The following is a 19,622-nucleotide window of genomic DNA, read 5'->3' on the forward strand; positions in this document are numbered from 1 at the left end:
TATCTGCAGGAATCCTGTGGGCATGGGATTAAGGGTGTGTTACTGAGGCATGGATTTCTGTTTCTTGTGCCAGAGATCCCACAGGCTTTAACAACTCAGAAAAACTTTACATTAATTCTTGGCTTAAAGTTTTGTAGGTCTTGTGGTAAGTCTAAACTCTAAACCTACATGAAGCCAGCCTGACTGTTGACTTTTGAAGGCAGACTGTCTGTACTCCCTAGATCTCAAGCAAGATAGACAATTCTGCTTGCTTGCTATTTTCCTCACCTATGAGTTGTTTTTTCTTGACCTATGTTTTAAAAGAGATACTGCCCTTCATGGGTCCTTGTGCAGGGGCTGTAGTTTTAACAAACCAAGCAGCACAGACTAAAGTGTTACTTCTCATTCTTAGCTGTTATTTTAGATAACCTCTTGTTATTTCAAGGCATCCCTGCCATCTTATTTCCTTGGTCTCTAGCTGTCATGTTGTTAATCTCAGGGAACTTTGTTGTGGTCCAGTCATAATTTTAAAAGACTATTAATAAAATTTTCTCCCATATTTCTTTTTTTTTTAATTTTAATTGCAAGAGGTTTGCCAAGATACATAGTCTGATATATTGCTGATGATACAAGTCTAAGTATGAAATACTCTTATTCTTAACTGCCTAATTTTACAAGAGATGAAGAAATAGCCAATTAAGGACTTTGTTATAGGGAAATTCTGGAAACACTAAGATTAGTTGGAACACTAAATTCAAAGGTGAGGTTGGCTGCAAAGCCTGGTAGTTAAGGAAGACAGATCCCGTATGGCTGACCTGGTTTGAATGCCAACCCTGTTGGCTTAAAAAACATGCTGGGCATGTGTGTTTGTGCCCAAAATCTGGACATGACCCGTTGGAGGGGACTTTCTCCTTTTCCTCTTGTCTCTGTTCACCTCTGGTGAGCATATGTGGCCTCTGGCAATAAAAATGATTGAGAATCACTTTTAGAAGGCCTGATAGACTAGCTATTACATACATGCCAACAATTGCCAATAATATTATGTGTTGAAAATGCATTAAAGCAAACTTCTAAAGATTTGCTTCTGGAAGAAGACATTTGTGGAGTTATTTGCCTATCTATCTATCTTTTGCTAACTGCTCCCATACCAAATCATGTTATCCTTTTCTTCCTAATGAACTTGTAGCAGTTGATCATAACCACGACCTTTGCTTCTGCATCTCTAATTTATTTCTCAATACATAGCAATCCTGGCTTATTTTTCCTCAATGATTTTAGTCATGTATAAGTTTCTAATTCCCAAGTTAAATATGCATTTTCAGTCTGTATAATAAAGGACCAGGCTAACCTTTGCCCCAGGACCCTGAGAAGAATACAGATCCTTGGGGCTGGCAGGTGGCGTGGTGGTTAAGAGTGCTGGACTCCCACATGGCCTACCACAGTTCGAGTCCCGGAACTGGTGGCTTGCTTTCTCACTTTCTCTCTCTCCCTCTCTCTCTCTCTGTCCCTCTCTGGTCAAATTAAAATAAATGAATGAATAAATGAAGTTAAATAAAATAATTATTAAAAAAAAAAGAATACAGATCCTTATAATTTTCCAAGTAATTGTGTGTGTGGGGGGGTGGTCTTTGTTATTTATTAGGCCCTTGGATCACACCTCAGTACATTCTAATGAGATGGCAATTTAGGGAATGGGCTGATCACTGAGAAGACCAATGATGGGATTAGAAGGTTGAGGCTTTGAAATGCTCTAGATTTCTGAGGAGAGGAAGAGGGCTGAAGATTGAGTTTAATCACATGGCCAATGATTAAGTCATAATACAGTTCCAATTAAAACTGTGGTCCCTGAAGCTCAAGATAGCTTCCTGGTTAGTAAGCACACTGATGTGCTCAGTGGGTGGTGTACCATGATTCTATGGTGAGGTCATCGAAGCTCTGCCTTTGGATCTCTAGACTTCACCCAGTGTGTCTTCATTTGACAGCCGATCTGATTTGCATACTTCATAATAAAATTTGTAAGCATCACTTTCTAGAGTTTCGTGTATTGATGCAGGGATTGTCAAACCTTAATAAGGGTCTTGGAAAACTCCCACACTTGTAGCTAGTTGGCCAGCAGCATGGGAAGCCTGAAGACACCACATGGGGCAGTCTTGCTGGGGACTATGCCTTTTGATATGTGGGATGTGTGCTAACCCTGAGTGGTTAGTGTCAGGATGAGGTTGTATAATAGAGCTTTTTTTTTTTCCTTTTTTGACATAATTATACTTTATCTGTAGGACTCAATAACTTTTTTTAGTATGAGAATGTAATAAGGGCCCAGCTCCATAGCACAGTGATAATGCACTTTTCAAGCAAAACTGGATCTCACGTGACCCTGGTTTAGATCTCTGGAAACATGTCAGGTATATGTGCCAGCATCCAAGATCTGATGGGCCTGAAAAGAGGATCAGAGCATGACAAGGCTCTGGAGGGTGTTCCTCTCCTACACGTGTATGCACATGTGCTCTACTGTGAATGAAGAATAATATGTGTATTAATCAAATCAGAACAGTTGGTATATCTATCTTAGCTATTTGTCATTACTTTCTGTCGGGATCATTCAAAATTCTCTTATATTTAAGATATACAATAAATTGTCAACTATATTCACCCTATAGTAGTTTGTAACACTAGACAATATTCTTCTTATTTGTAACCTAGTTTCCATTAATCAATAACCCTCAGTCTCCTAAACTTCCTAGTCTTTAGTGGTCATGATTAAAATCTCCACGTGAGAGAGAACATGGCTTTTTTTTTTTTTTCCTTACATCTGGCTATTTCACTTCAGGATTATATTATAGAGTTGACACAGAATATGGTCCTTGTTATATTTGACATGGTTAACTAACTCTTGTTGGAATTCTCTTCTTACCTTGGTATTTGTGACTTTACTTTCTATGACTTTGGTTTTACTTTTTTTTTTTTTTTTTTGCCTACTTTTCAATGCTTCATTCCATCTTCTATGTTCTTAAATTTCTGTTTTCACTGAACAAATTGAGAACCTAAATCACATCTACATTTTTATTTAAAATTTACTTCAGAATTTACTACTTGGACTGAGAATGTTTGAGTTCTTATACATGCATAGATTCTTGTAGCTATCACCATGGACAGGCTATAAGATGGTTCTCATACTACAGAATTCTCTACTATACTCTTTTGTATTCATGCCCTCACCTGACTTGTAATCTTCACCACCAAGGATGTATTCTGTTCCTATATTTTGCCTTTATCCAGAATTCTATTTAAGTGGGACCATGTGATACCTAACTTTTGAAGACTGTTCTTTCCCTTGTCATAATTCACCCGTGTTCACACATTTTAGCTCCCTCTGACACACTGGTATCTATCAATTCTCTCATGTCAGAACTGTCTTGAGAATTAGACCTCTCATATACCTTAATTTTTTGAATTAGACCTTTTATAGACCTTGAATTTTCCTTTTTTAGTATCTGTGGCATCATGTATGTGTATGAATTAATCTCTAATTTCAGCGCTTGAATATTATCCTATAAGTAATGTGGGGTGGGGGCGTGCATTGAGTGTTTAGTGGAGAATGACATTCAATTTAAATTTTACAAAGATGACTATGCTTTTATAGGCAGATGAGAGGATGAGTTTGGGGGAGACAAAATTAGTTTGGAAACTATAGTAATGATCTCCACAAGAGATGAAAGCCTGTCTAAGCCATTGAAATGAAGAAGGTAGAGATTGCTAAAACTAGGGAATTGGAGTGCTTGGACCTTACTGACTAGTAATATGTGACCTGTGATGTAATAGGATGCATTTTGTGCACATCTGTTACTACACTGTCTTTGACAGTTGGTTCATTCAGTGCATACTACATCTTGCTGCTTATCTTCATATTTTTTTGAAGCTTTTTTTGAAGTTTATTTTGTGAGGCGAGAGATACAGGTCTCCTTCCCCCAACCATGTCTTGTTACACAGTGATTTCCCTCTCCCCCTATTCACACCTTCTGGTGTGAATATCTTCTGGCTAGCCAGGATATTAGGGGTAGGCCCATAGGCTTTGCCTGACCCCGGGCCCTCCCATATTACTCTAGCATCATGCAGTGATTCTGTACCACATTCACACCCACTCTCCCATATCTTCTGGCTAGCCAGGATATTAGGGGTAGGCCCATAGGCTTGCCTGGACCTGGGGCCTTCCTATATGACTCTAGCATCATGCAGTGATTCTGTACCACCTGTGCCACTGTGGCAATGCCTTATCTATGTTGGATTGCTTTTCTACTACTTAAAACAATGTTTATTTTGCATCTGAGAACAGGCTCCAGACCGTAGGAACTTTTCCTCTATTTGAATACTTACATGGTGCAGGGTTTCTCAACTTTTACAAAGTTAATATTTTGTATAAGATAATTCTTTATTGTGGGGGCTGTCGTGTGCACTGTAGGATGTTTAGCATCCCTGTTTGCCTCCTTGGTTGAAAACCACTGAGGTGGCAAAATAACTTTCTTAGAGTAACAGAAATCACAACTGATCATCCATATAGATTTGTTCTAATTCATTTTCTAAGAGTGAATAATTGTAATGGGCAACTGGGTATGATGGCAGTTTAAAAATGCCTCTGGATATTTTGTTTCTTGAACAAGTAAAAAATAATTTTGGTAGTGGTAGAATGTTATAGAATACTTCAAAACTTGTGTAGACACCATTTCTTATATAGGAAGAACATATTTGTTCACTATATATTTTAAATAATTTTGAGATGGGAAATGTTTCAGTTTCATATATCTCAAGAGTGAAATTTCATTAAACTAGAAACTTTGACATGTGTGTCTAATTTCTTGATCCTGCAACATGATAATATTTAGCATGATTAATACTACTTTAGAAAATTTCTTTAAAAGATAATATGTGTACATCAGTATGTGCACTGTATCTTTTTTTTTTAAGTTTTTCCATAGGGCACATGCACTCACTAGAGAGAGAGACAGAGATAGTGAGAGAGAAAGTGAGACATCAAGCCCTGGAGAGATGGCAACACTGCAATCCTTTGTCCTCTATTTCTACTTTTTGAGATTTTGGGCATGCATGCACATGTTCCTGGCATGATTTTCAAGTCACCAGGTCTGGGACTCGAACCGTGGTCAGCCATGTGTGAGTCCAGTGCATTAACCACCATGCTAACTGCTGGCCCTCCCACTCTTCTGTTATCCAGCTTTACAAATTTATGCTACATTCTGGTCATTTCTTACTTAAGTTTTATTTTCTGTGGTGTGTGTGTATGTGTGCGTGCACGCATGTGCGTGTGAGACACACAGAGAGGGACAGGCACCTTCAACACTCTTCTCTTAAATCCTCCCTTCATCCCTGTAGCCAGCCAGGATCAAAGGCACCTGTGGGCACTCCTGTCATGTTGAGGAAGACCTAGGAAACACTTGAGGTCCCCAGTATCACATAGCAGGGTTTCTACTGCCTGTGCCACCTTGGCTGTACCTCTGGGCATCCATGAGTGGATCTTCAAAAAGTACATGGAAAATGACTATTATAACACTTTAAATTAAAAAAATTTTGCACCAAGATAAACTTATACTTCGGTTTTATTTTTGCACAAACTTTTTGAAGTACCCTTGTATTTTAATGGATATGGAAAAGTCACTTGGCAGACACTTGATTCTGTATGTGGAATTCTACTGCCTGTGCCACCTTGGCTGTACCTCTGGGCATCCATGAGTGGATCTTCAAAAAGTACATGGAAAATGACTATTATAACACTTTAAAAAAATTTTGCACCAAGATAAACTTATACTTCGGTTTTACTTTTGCACAAACTTTTTGAAGTACCCTTGTATTTTAATGGATATGGAAAAGTCACTTGGCAGACACTTGATTCTGTATGTGGAAATTTGACATTAAGTAGAACTGACCTGGCTAATCACTTAGACTTGGTCTCTGTTGTGCAGTTTTGATTGCGATTAGTATAATGAAGGTCAGAGTTGATTTATGCTTGGGGATGAGATAATCTCTCCTGGGACATTGCTATTAGAAACTTTGGAACTGATTTTACATACTTGGACTACAGCAGTTTTGTTAGAAACATGTGAGTTCTAAGTATCAGTCAGAAGCTTTAGGTTTATTTTGACAAGGGTTGAAATGCCCAGGTCAAGTAATGAACTGTCCCCTGAACTGCCATAACATGAGAAACTTGATCTATATTTGATGCTAGAGAAACTATTGTTTAGAAAATTTTTGTTCTGCTTTAATGATTTTAAACTATCCCCTGTATTTCTGTTCTATGAATTACCTTCAAATGAAGTTGGGGATTGGGTTGGGTCAAAGGCAGGTGGGTATATCCAGGGATTAAGAGGAAATCAGGTTTACCAGTATCCAGGTATATTATCCCTAATAGAGAAAAGATAAATGGCATTACTTTAATTTTAAGGATTTAAAATTTAACATGTAAGATGAAGGCCTCTCTGTATGTCTTTTTTGCATATGCATAGTCAGTGATACTTTGTACCGTTATAAAGCAATTTGAATAGGTTTTTCTAAAACACTTCTATTTCTATACCAGGGAAACTGTATGTTTTGTTTATTTATCCAAAAGGAAGATTGAGGGTATTCTATTAGAAAAATGTAAAATATTCAAAATCTCATAATTGGCAGTGATTAGCTTTTGAAGATGCTATGCTGTAAACATTTATTAAGTGGTCCTTCAATAAACACTACTTGGCCAACTGAAATTGTAATTACATAGTTAGAAGATCGCTCTTGTACATTGTCATAATTAGCTTGAATGCAGATACCTGAGAAGGAATGCATGTTAGCACCTGTTGTATAGATGGATCATAAGTATTGTTCAATTTTGCTTTTAAATATAAACAGTAGAGGTGGATTCATTATTTTGCATTTTATGATTTGTATCTGATTTCCAGGCATTGACATGTGGAAAGACTTTGATTAGCCTGCGAGGCAAGTAATCACTAGTGATGAGCTATTACCCTTCCATTCAAGACTTATTAGGATACTATTTAAGGACACAATTGAGTTTGATAACTTGGGGATGATGCTTTATATAACAGCTATAGTTTGGAGGCAGCTAACCATATCTACATCATAATTTTGACGATATGAAATTGTTTTGTTCATGAACAGAGGGCTCTTGCCCTAGGAACAGCAATGAAGTAATTGCCTATAAGCATTGGCATCTATGTTCTGTGAACTTACACTAGATGGTTAAGTGAGCGACAGAACAGAGCAAAGGAGATCACATATGATCTTTATGGGCCTTTTGTTTAGGAAGCCTCCTGGAGATGGTTGTCATCTTTTGCTTCAGTTCTCTTCACACTACACTACTTCTCCAATAGATCTTTTGGTTTTCTTGGACAAGAACCTATTGATTCTTGGATCTTACCAATCCTACCATAATGGTATTTTAAACAGAGGTGGCTTCTGTTCTCAAGCTAATTTTCATTAATCAATGTGGTAACCAATAAATGACACAATTTTTTTTCTTTAAATGCTCAAAACATGTAGAGAACTGTGATTACCTCCATGTCTACTTCCTAGTATGATCAGTAGAACATTATCAGTAATTTTGAAAACTGTCTCTCCTCCCTTGTTCTTTTGAATCCTCTTAGCTATATAAATATTACCTGAATTTAAAAATAAACCAACCACCACCAACAACAATAACAACAAAAACCAAAGTACAAAAGTTTATTCTGTGAAGAGAGGGGCACAGGATCTTCACACCATGATCTACACTCAGCTTCAGCCAGGCAGGATCAGGGGCATGTATGTGCACCTGGTGTATTCAGAAAGACCTTGGGAGGCAAACCCAGGAACTCCTCACATGACTTCTGCATCTCAAGATTATTCTGTTATCATCTGGTCACTGTGGCTGGTCCTAAGCTATGTTCTTATTCTCTTGGTTATTTTTAGTTGTGTAATGTATGTCCTAAGAAATATATTATGCTTATATGTGTTTTTAAATCTTGTTTTGCATATATTTTGATAGAAGGCTTTTTTTTTTTTGCACAGTATATTTGGAGAAATGTATTCACGTAAATCTGTGCAGCTATAGTTCATAATCATTAGTATGTAGATCACAACTCATTTATTTTAACAATGTAAATTTTCTCCAGTTTTTGTTAATGAAAACATGGGTATTAAGAGCAGTGTTATATATGTCTTCTAGTGCCCCTGTGCTGGGTTTTCTCTATAGTCATAACATGCAGATTACCAGCTTTACCAGATGATACTGCATTTTCTAATTATCAAATTGTATCAAATTATCAATAGGGTATAACAGAACTGGCGAGCGACATGGAGCTTAAAGCACTGGACTCCCACGTAGATGACTACGGTTTGAATCCTGGAACTTGTGGGTTTCTTTCTCTCACTCTCTCTGGTCAACTAAAAATAAATACATAATATTAAATAAATAATTCATAAATATACAGTGTATAGCAAGAGTTTAAGTTGGCCTGTGTCCTCAGCATCACTTAATATTGTTAGACTTATTTCTTCCCAATCTAGTTAATGAGAAGTGCTTTCTATGAGAGGTTTAATTTTTGCATTTTGTTGATAGGCTAAGCATCTTATGTATTTATGCAATTTATGTGTTCTTGTGGAAATGCCTTTTTCCCTGTTTTCAAAATACCAACTTCTTATTTATTTATGTATTTTTTTTAGAAAGATTTTTGCTATAGGGCACATGCGCTCACAGGAGAGACAGAGATAGAAAGCAAGAAATCATTCCCTTGGAGAATAGCCACACCACAGTCTCTTCTCCTCCAGTCTCCTCTAGGGATTTTGGGCATGCATGCACACACACCTGGCATGAGTTTTATGCCATTGGGTCTGGGACTCAAACTGCGATTGTCTGGGAGTCCAGTGATGAACCATTGTGCCATCTCCGGTTCCCAAAATACCAACTTCTTATAGGAGTCATTTATATATTAGGTACTCTAATACTTGACCAGTTATATGCTATATTTTAAACTATTTTCTTTTTTTTTTTTTAAATTAGTGTTTCATGATGAAAAAACATTTTTTATTTTATTATGGTCAAAATGACTCCTAATTAATGGCTTTCGTTCTTTCTGTCTGGTTTAAATTTTACACTGATGTCATGAAGATAATTACCAATATTTTTCTTTTTATAGAATTAAAATTTTGAACTTTGTCTCTCTCTAAAGACATAGATTGAGTAGGGATCTAATTTTGTTTTGTAGTAACTCTATTTCAGTATTTATTGAATAATTATTCCCATCCCTGCTGATCTGTACTGCCACCTCAGTTGTATGTCTCTCTCTAGAGACATAGATTGAGTCTAATTTTGTTTTGTAGTAACTCTATTTCAGTGTTTATTGAATAATTATTCCCATCCCTGCTGATCTGTACTGCCACCTCAGTTGTATGTTGTATTACAATGTATGCATACTTCCATTGGAACTCTATTCTATGTCAACACTGTTTTTTTTTTTTTTTTTTTTTTTTTTGTCAGAAGTCACACCTATTTGAGAGACAAAAACAGATAAAGGGATAATGTTTGCTTCCCTGATGGGGTGTGGTCTCGATGCAAATTGCTTATTTCTTCATCTGGTTGGGATTTTGGGGCACACATATACACTCTGCATGCTTTTCAAGCCACCATGGTGGGGACTAGAATGGTAGTTGGCCATGTGTGACCAGGCCTCCTTAAGCACTAGACTATGGAGTCAGTTCCAATGGTGTATTTTTTTGTACATTGTAATAATTATTATACATCTCAAATAACTTCTCAGAACTGTTAGATTGGGTCCCATTTCCCACCATTTTAAAGTACTTTTTAAAAATTATTGTGGCCTACTTTGCTTTTATTATATTAATATTTCTGTGTTTTTTTGTATTCTAAAATGCTAGAGAATTTTAAAAATTTTTTGAGAGAGATTTTTGCTATATGTTGTGTGCACTTCCTTTAGAGACAGAGAGACACAAGAGAGATGGAGAAGAAGAAATCATCCCTCTAGGAGATGGCCACGCCACAATCCCTTTTCCTCCTTTCTGCTCTCAGGATCTTGGGTATACATACATACACACACGCCTGGCGTGAATTTTAAGTCACCAGTCCGGGACTTGAGCTGCAGTCGACTATGTGGAAGTCTAGTGGCATAAATATTACCAGCAGATGTGCTAGTCCCAACACTAGAGAATTTAAAAAATTTCCCAAGGAATAGCTTCCTGACTTTTCATCTATCCAGCAAGCATTTCTGACCACTTTAGAAAGTTAGGGACTTCTACCTTGTCCCTCATAAAACTCTATGCTCAGCACTCCCAATATTCTGAATTACTAGATCTTATAATTATAGCTTTTCTTGTCTATCGTGTTGACTGTACTTTAAGGTCCTTGACAACAGCAATTATATCTTACCGTTTCAATCCTTAGAACCTTAAGTGTAGTAAAAATAAGGTGTTCAAGTATTTGTCAAACTGAATGGATAAAGGGAGAATGCATTTAGAAGAGATGGGGTAATTAAGAGTTTCTTAACTGGACTGTCTAGAGTAAGGTGATCATGGGCTTACTCTGTTTTTGGCATTGTTCTTGGTTGGGGGATGTGAGTGAGAGTACATTTTAATTTAAACCATATAACTTTTTTTCTTTAGATGTTTTTGTTAAGGGACACATACCAGAGGGAGACCGAGAGGGAAACTGAGAATCCTCCCTCTGGGGGAGTGCCATGCTGCAATTCTTTCTCCTCCATTCTCCTCTTGAGATTTTGGGCATGCATGCGCATGCACCTGTTGTGTTCGTCTAGTCACTGGGTCAAGGACTCGAACCACAGAATCATCCATGTGGAATCTAGCACCTTAAACACCAATCCACCTACTTGCCATAAACCATATAACTTTTCATTTTTTGAAGATGTTTTTGCTACAGGATGAGAAATAGAGACAGAGAGAGAGAGAGAGAGAGAGAGAGAGAGAGAGAGAGAGAAAGTCAGAAATGACCCACCCATGTGGGGTAGCCACTCCACAATCCCTTCTCCTTTACCCACCTCAAGATTTTGGGCACGCACACATATGTACCTTGTGTGATTCTCAAGCTGCAGGGTCTGGGATCAGAGTCACTAAGCTAGTGAGGCAGAGCCTTATGGGAGGCAGAGCCTTAAACTCCATGCTACCTGCTGGCTCACTATATAATTTTTTCAGTCATATAAAACAAGGTAAACATTTGCGATTTTGATGTAATGAGAAACGATAGGAACTGGAATCAGAATTAATATCAGGAAATTTTAAAGACTTTTTTCATTGCCTGAAGGTGTATGTACTTACTAGAGACAAAGAAAGTGCCATCTAATGGGGTGTGGTCTTGCCATAATACTTTCTTTTCCATCTCTCTACCCTGTAGAGATTTTGGGCATGCTCATACTTGCATTCAGCATTTTTTCTTTTTTTAAAATTAAATTTTATTATTATCTTTTTCTTTTTATATGTTTGATTACTATACATGATTTGGTTGGCAAAGAGAATTTACCCAACATGAAATACACCTCAGACCAGTCCAGTTGAGAATACCTATACACATTATCATCAGTGGGTAATAGACCATTACTATGTCCCACAAATGTCTTGCCTCTCCCAGCATGTTTTCCAAGTTACTGGGTCCAGGATTTGAACTGTCACTGGCCATATGTGATCTGCTTTCCTTAACTAGGCTCTGGGGCTGGCCTTTAGGAAATTTTATTAATAATTTATATCCATCGAGGAACCAAGTTGTGGCAAATAAATACTAAGGAGTGTAGCAATTTATTGTCCTATAACTAGTTTCTGGAAGGAATGTTTCTAACTGCCTCCCTACACTCCTAACCCTTTCAAAGCAAGGACTGCATTTTGTCTGCCTCTTTGTTCCTCATTATGTCAATATAGTTGTCCAAAAATTTTAAGTAACATGTATCTATTGTATGAACTGAATGAAAGTAGGGCAACATTCCTACAAAAGTAGGAAACCTAAGACTACCATCTATCCATGTGTTCTACTGAAGTGGACGTTTTCTGTGTGGGAAACTGTCATAGATCCTCTCTGGATGACTTTATGATATTCCATCTTATCAGAACGATATCTCTATGTTCACTGGGAAAACAGCGATGACATGCCTACTACTCTTCAAGGGGTGTGACTACCATTGAGAGGACTTATTGGGAAATACTGAACTGGAAGCTTGGACATGTGGGGGCTTTCTTTTTTTTTTGGAGAGGTTTTTGCTATAGGGCACGTGCGCTCACCAGACAGACAGAGAGAGACAGAGAGATAGAAAGTGAGAAATCACCCCCGAGGGGGGATGGCCACGCCACAATCCCTTCTCCTCCATTCTCCTCTTGGGATCTTGCGCATGCACGCACATGTGCCCAGCATGAGTTTTAAGCCACCGGGTCTGGGATGCGAACCACGGTCGACTACGTGGGAGTCCAGTGACATAGCCATTATGCTAACTGCTGGTCCCAGGGACTTTCTTCATAAAATATTAGAATATTTGATCTTGAGGGGCTTGCAGTAAGCTGCATGGTTAAAGTTTCTTATTTTATGAAAAAGAATAAATTTAGGCAGAGCTGAACTTGTTTAAGGTAATAGTTACTAAGTGCCATAAATGAGACTTCATTGTTTATTGACTACAGATACAGGATATTTCTATCAAAACAAGTTGACTCACCTTAAGGATGTAGGATTTTCTTTGGTGTTTTGTTTTTTCTTCAGATGCTGCTTCCTCTGTAGCGATAGAGTTGCTAATTCCAATGTCTAGTACTGAGCCACTAGTCACACGTGGCTGTTGAGTACTTAAAACATTACAACTGGAAATGAGGAACTGAGTTTTTAATATTCCACAGAAGTAAAATAGCAGGATCTTGGCTAGTCCTCTGAGTGAGACAGAAAGCTATTGGAAGTTTTTTAAACAGAAGAAACATGACCTTATCTTGAATTGGACCATCCTATTTCTATTCGTGAAGAATAGAAATTGGAGAGACAAGGGTGAAGGAAGGATCAGCTGGAGACTATTGGAGTGGTCTACTAGAGGAAAGGACAGGTAGCCTGGATTCAAATTTGACAGTGGAAATAATGAAAAGAGGGCATTTATGGGATATGTTGAAGCTGACAGGCTTCTTGATTATGAGAGTGGGGAGAAATTAAGGATGATCTTCAAGGTTTTAGACAAGATTAACTGGAAGAAGAGAGTTGACATTTGTGTAGATGGTCAACTCTCTAAGTGTAGATTTGGAGTATGTAGTATGGGTAAAAGCCAAAACTTTTATCTCAATATATTACTGTTGAGAGGTATGTTTGAAGTGATTGAAGATACTAAATAGGCATTTGTATGTACAAATCACAGTAAAGTTCTGGACTGGATAGATAGGCTGGAAATTCTCAGGCACATGGTGTTTGTATCCATGGTACTTCATGAGGTTGTTTATGGAATGATTGCAGAGAGTTAAGTCTGAAGCTTCTGTTCTGATATATTTCACTGCTTAGAGTTTGAGAAAATGAGGATCTAGGATTTAGTGTAGAAAGGTAGGATATATTTGAAAATAATTTTTTTTTTTTTTGGAGAGGTTTTCACTATAGGGCACGTGTGCTCACCAGACAGACAGAGAGAGACATAGAGACAGAAAGTGAGAAATCACCCCCCAGGGGGGATGGTCACGCTGCAATCCCTTCTCCTCCATTCTCCTCTCAGGATCTCGGGCACGCATGCACACGCGCCCGGTGTGAGTTCTAAGCCACTGGGTCCAGGACGTGAACTGTGGTCGACTACATGGGAGTCCAGCAACATAGTCATTACACTAACTGCTGGTTCCCATGAAAATAATTTTTGAAAAGCCAAGTGAAAAAGCACATTAAGACTAAGAACTATCATTTGGACTTGGCAATGTAGGGGTGATTGATGACTTTGGTAAATGAATTTTAAAAAATAATTATTTAATTTTATTTGCTATTATTATTTATTTATTTATTTTAAATTTGACCAGACAGAGACAGAGAGAGAAAGAGAGAAAAAGGGAAAGTGAGAAAGGAAGCCACCAGGTTCGGGACTCAAATTGTGGTCAGTCATGTGGGAGTCCAGCACCCTAACCGCCACACCACATGCCTGGCCCTGCTAAATGAATTTTTATAAAGTTGTGGCGATCCTGATTGAAATAAATTCTAGAGAGCATGGAGAAAAGAACTTGTAGATATGTAGTAGTATAGGTAATTCAGAGTTTTGCTTTATACTTTTGAAATATTTGGTACTACTTAGAAAGATTTGTGTCATTAAAAGAGCCTCGATTTGGGACCAGCACTTAGCATAATGGCTATGGGTTAGGTTCGAGTCCCGGACCTGGTGGCTTAAACTCACGCTGGGTGCGTGTGCGTGCGTGCCCAAGATCCCGAGAGGAGAAAGGAGGAGAAGGGATTATGGCGTGGCCATCTCCCCTGGGGGGTGATTTCTCGCTTCCTGTCTCTATGTCTCTCTCTGTGTTTCTGGCGAGCGCACGTGCCCTTTAGCGAAAGACCTCTCCAAAAAAAGAAAAAAGAGCCTTGATTTAATGATGGTGGATGTTATAATACGCTTGTGTGTTATTGGGGATAGAGGAATAGAAATTGAGGCAGGATAGAAAGAATATTGATGTAGAAAAGGACTTAAGTCCTTGAAGGGAAGCACTTTTTTGATGCTACTGAAAATGTTTTTTTTTCCCTTAATGAATTAATTTATTTTTTAGGTTTTTGCCATAGGGCACATGTGCTTCCGGCAAAGCAGAGAGATGGTGAGAGGGGAAGTGAGAAATCACCTCCCCTAGGGGGAATGGCCATGTCATAATCCTTCCTCTTCATTCTCCTTGTGGGATTTTGGGCATGGGTACACATGCCCAGCATGATTTTCAAGTCACCAGGTTTGGGACTCGAATCATGGTCAGCCATGTGGGAGTCCAGTGCCTTAACCATCATAGTGCCAGCTGGCTCCCTTTAATTTCATTTTGAATGAAATTTTCATCACAGTTAATCTTTATATATTGAACTTGTTTTCTGCATCCTTGCTAAATTTATTTCTTAGGTTTAATAGTACTTTAATGAATTCTTTAGAATTTTTTTTTGTGCAAGATCATGCCATCTGCCAATAGAGATAGTTTTCCATCTTGTGGATAGATTTTATTACATTTTTCTTGCCTAGTTATTCTGGCTAGGACTTCTGTTACAATGTTTAACAGAAGTGGGGACAGTAGATTTCCTCATCTTGTTACTGATCATAAATGGAAAATATTGTTTTCCAATGTTCAAGTATGATTTTAGCTGTGGGTTTTTCACAGATCCTGTCAAGTTGAGTAAATTTTCTGTTTCTAATTTATTATGTGCTATTTGTCCATAAAAGGGTATTGGATTTTGTCAAAAGTTTTCTTCATCTATTGATCCTGTGTTTTGTCTTTTATTCTGTTATATGTATCACATTGTTGTGGCTTTTTGTTATTGAAATAATTTGGCTTTCCTAGGACAAATCCTACTTGGTCATGGTGTGTGATATTTCTTGTATGTTGCTAAATTTGGTTTGTAAGTATGTTGTTGATGATTTCTTCACTTAAATTCATAAGGCATTTTTGTCTACAGTTTTTTTTTTTTGTGATGTCATGTCTGGTTTTGATATGAGGATGATATTGGTCATACAGAATGAATTGGGAAACTTTCCCTCCTGTGTTTTGGAAAAGTTTGAGGAATTCGTACTTGGTGTTTTTTTTTTTTTTAATTGGCTTAACTCAGTGAAGCCATAAGAATCTAGGCTTTTCTTTATGGGAAGTTTTTAAATTACTAGTTCAACTTCATTTTTATAGGTCTATTGGGAGCTCTGTTCTTGAGTCAGCTTCGGTAGTTTGTGTCTTCCTAGACTCATTCAGTTCATCTGTTTTTTAATTTGTTGAAATAAAGTTTATATGTTTACAGTTTTATTTCCGTAAAGTTGGTAGAAACTTCACTACTTTGATTCCTGATTTTTCTAATTTGAGTCCCTTTTTTTAGTTTGTCTAGTTAAAGGCTTTTCAATTATGTTTCTTTACAAAGAATCACATTTTTATTTGTTCTCTATTTTTTTAATTCTCAATTTCTTTCCTTCTTTCTCTTTGTTAAGAGAGATTTTTTTTGCTATAGGGTGTGTGTGCTCACCAGAGAGACAGAGAGAGACAGAAAGCGAGTAATCACCTCCCAGTGGGGATGGCCATGATGGATCCCTTCTCCTTCAATCTCTTCTCAGGGTTCTGGGCATGCCCTGGGTGAGTTTTAAGCTGCCAGGTCTGGGACTCAAACTGTGGTCAGTCACGTGGGAGTCTAGCAACGTAACCATTACACCATCTGTGGGTCCTTATTCTCAATTTGTTTCTGATTTCTTCTTTTATTTACTCCCAATGTGTGCTTTAACTAAAGGACATTTTCCAGTGTCCTAAGATGAAAAGGTATGTTTCTGACTTGAATTGTTTTTATGTAGGCATTTATAGTTATACATTTTCCTCTAAGAACTGCTTTAGCAGCATCCCAAAAATTTTTGCTATGTTAACTTTATTCTTTGTCATTTTTAGTTCATTTGTTTCTTTGGATTCAAGTTGCCATCTGCAACTGCTTTACTACTTCAGAAACTTTTGTTTCTATCCACCTTTGCTGTTTTTGTCAAATATAATTACATTTAAGTCAATTACTGTAAGAAGGGATAAATATGCATATACTTCAAAAGGTCTGTGGACAAATGGAATTAAAGTACAAGTTTCTTTTGGTGCAAAAAATTAAAAATATGTAGTTTCTTTGTAATATGCATTTTTAATGAACTTTTAGAAGTCCCCTCACATGGATCAATACTGACTTTTATAATTATGTATTACCTTTACAGATACTGACTCTTATAATTACTTATTACCTTTATAGGCTTTATAGATATATATATTTTTCCTTTTCTTCCCCTACAATGTAGATTGGAATTACTCTCTTGGGTTGATTTCTTTTAGGTTGAAGAACATGTGTTAATGTATTTTTGCAAGATGACTCAAAAATTTCTCAGATTGTTTTCTGTGTTACTTCACTTTTTTTTTTTTGGACAGGTTTTCGCTATAGGGCACGTGCACTCGCCAGACAGACAGAGAGAGACATAGAGACAGAAAGCGAGAAATCACCCCCCAGGGGGGATGGCCACGCCGCAATCCCTTCTCCTCCATTCTCCTCTTGGGATCTTGGGCTCGCACGAACACGCGTCCAGCGTGAGTTTTAAGCCACCAGGTCCGGGAGTCCAGCAACATAGCCATTACGCTAACTGCTGGTTCCCCACATTCTTTTTTGAAATGTTAGTTTTTTCTGTTTTTTTTTCCCCCCTTGGATATAATTTTTTTTTTATTTTTCATTTCAGCAGTTTTGACAGGCCACTGCCTTATAGCTACCATTGTTCTTTTGAAGTCCTTCATAAATCTTATTGGTTCTCTCTTAATGATAACTTATTTTTTTCTTGCTGCTTTCAAGATTATTTCTCCTTTACTTTGGCTTTTGGAATTCTTATTATAATGCACCTACATGTGTGTTTCTTTGTGCTTATTATTCTTGCAGTTTGAATTTGAATGGTAAATGTGCAGACTAATACTTTTACTTAACTTAGGGGTGTTTTCAGTTATAATTTATTTCTTCTTCTTTTTTTTGGTATTCCCAATACGAAGTTGCTTATGTGATTTCTACCTACAGTCTCTGAGACTTAGTTCATTTTTCTCCCTCCATCCCATGTTCTTTGGAGTACATTATCTCTATTGATCTAACTTGAGGTTCGGTGATTCTTCTCCAGTTCAAACCTATTGAGCTCCACTAATTTCCATTCTCTAAAGTGTCTTCATAATTACTAACATTGCCATCATACTTCTTTAAGCATGATTTTCTTTAGTTCTTTGTACGTATTTATAATAGCTGGTTGAAGTCTTTATCTGCTAATTTGATATTTAAGCTCTCTTATAAATAGTGTCTGTTCCATGTTCTCTCCCTGCCCCACTTTTTGGACACATGTCTTATGACTTTTTGGTTAAAAATGGAATAGTTAGATAATATATTTTATCAAGTTCTAGATATGTACTCTCTTTCTCCTACCTTCCCAAGATCTGTTTGCTTATTTGTCACTTGGCTGACTTATTTAAGTGTTTCTTTTTCTCCCAGGGAAAGAAGTTCTGATGTTACTTTTCAGAGGGTTTGCATATACGTAGGCACCCTGAGGTGACAGTGGTTTTAGCAGGGTGCTCTTTGTTGCATTCCCTAATCTGTTTTTACTGTCTGTTAGTATCACACTTAACTGTTAAGCTGTACTTATTTTTTGAGAATTGCACCACTTTTTTCTCCATAATGTCTAGGACAAAAAAATATCCTACAGTTCAATTTAATTCTGGTTCCTTTGTAGCAGTCATTTTAAAAGTTTATTTTGAGAGAGAGAAGTACTGACAGGAAACTTACATTGTGACCCACGCTCAGCCTCTCTCACCCTGGCACATATACATCAGATATGGGTAGGAAGGCCTCTAGATTAGAACCTGGGACCTCCCTCTATGAATTTAGCATTACAGGGCTTTGTGTTACTGCTGCCACTATCTGGCCCCTGTAAAGGGTAGCTTTTCAGATTAAAATTAGAAGTTTCTGTGATCCTGGGAGGACTCTGTCCTTGTTATTTATCTCTTCCTGGTTTTCTCTGGTAAACTACCTGCACTGCACTTCACCTTTTTGCTCTCCTGTAGCCTGTAGCTACTGGTCTCCTCTTAATCACTTACCATGATAATCTGTTTTCTGGTGTTTTATTTTGTTTCTTTTTTTTTTTTTTTTTGAGAGTGCACTTAACCTAAAACTTAATCACATTTTCCCCAAATAAAATGAAATTCCTTGGAAAGAGTTTCATAACTCTATTACTAGACCTTTTCTCTCCTCCTGTGAAGTCAGCATCATTGCTGTAGAGTTGTGGATGGGCACAGTGTACTGTTTCTCTTGGAGCGACACCCTATTTCATCACCAAGGTTCTGCATGGGGGTAGTAGAAAACTCTGGCCTGATCTTTTTGCCTTTCTTAGCATAGTAAAATTGTTGTATGTATGAGGTGTATCAAGGCCCCAGAATTCTCAGCCTGTCTTGTGTAGAATTAGATCTTCTTCCCTACAGGTACTTCAACCTCCTAGACCTCAGTTGTCTGGTGTTGAGTGGCATGGGAAATATTGGCACTGGGCTGCTTCCATCGGGAGGTTAGGTGAGAGAGAGCCATCTATTTTTAGCCATACTTATCCCAAGTAGAGGTTCTGTCACACTGAGCTAGCCAGGCGCAGAATGAAAGAAGAAATAGGTCTATGTCTTGAACCACACACTCTCTATTCTTACCCAGAAGTAGTAGATTTTCTTGAATAAACTTTCTTCATATGCTGACTGCTTTGAGAAAACTTTCAGTCTTTAAGTGGTGGTTTTTAAAATATTTTCCATAAGTAGTTTTGTTGGGGGAAGAGAGTGGAGCTTTCACACTACCATTTTAGAAGTCTCATGTCATGTTCTCTTTCACTTTGTGGCCTGGCATAGAATTCCAGTAGCAACTATAAGTAGTTGCAATAACAATTTATTATTTTTTTTCCCTCACAAAGGACGCACAT

The 19,622-nt window shown here is 37.6% G+C and overlaps 1 protein-coding gene across 2 annotated transcripts in view; it reads left to right on the forward strand.

The window, feature by feature from the left end:
- CRPPA (CDP-L-ribitol pyrophosphorylase A) overlaps positions 1-19,622 on the forward strand; it is a 359,812-nt gene that overhangs the window by 15,946 nt on the left and 324,244 nt on the right. The gene's annotated exons all lie outside the window — the stretch shown is intronic.

The sequence above is a fragment of the Tupaia chinensis genome, unplaced genomic scaffold (assembly GCF_000334495.1).
Source record: "Tupaia chinensis unplaced genomic scaffold, TupChi_1.0 Scaffold145916_1, whole genome shotgun sequence".
NCBI lineage: Eukaryota > Metazoa > Chordata > Mammalia > Scandentia > Tupaiidae > Tupaia > Tupaia belangeri.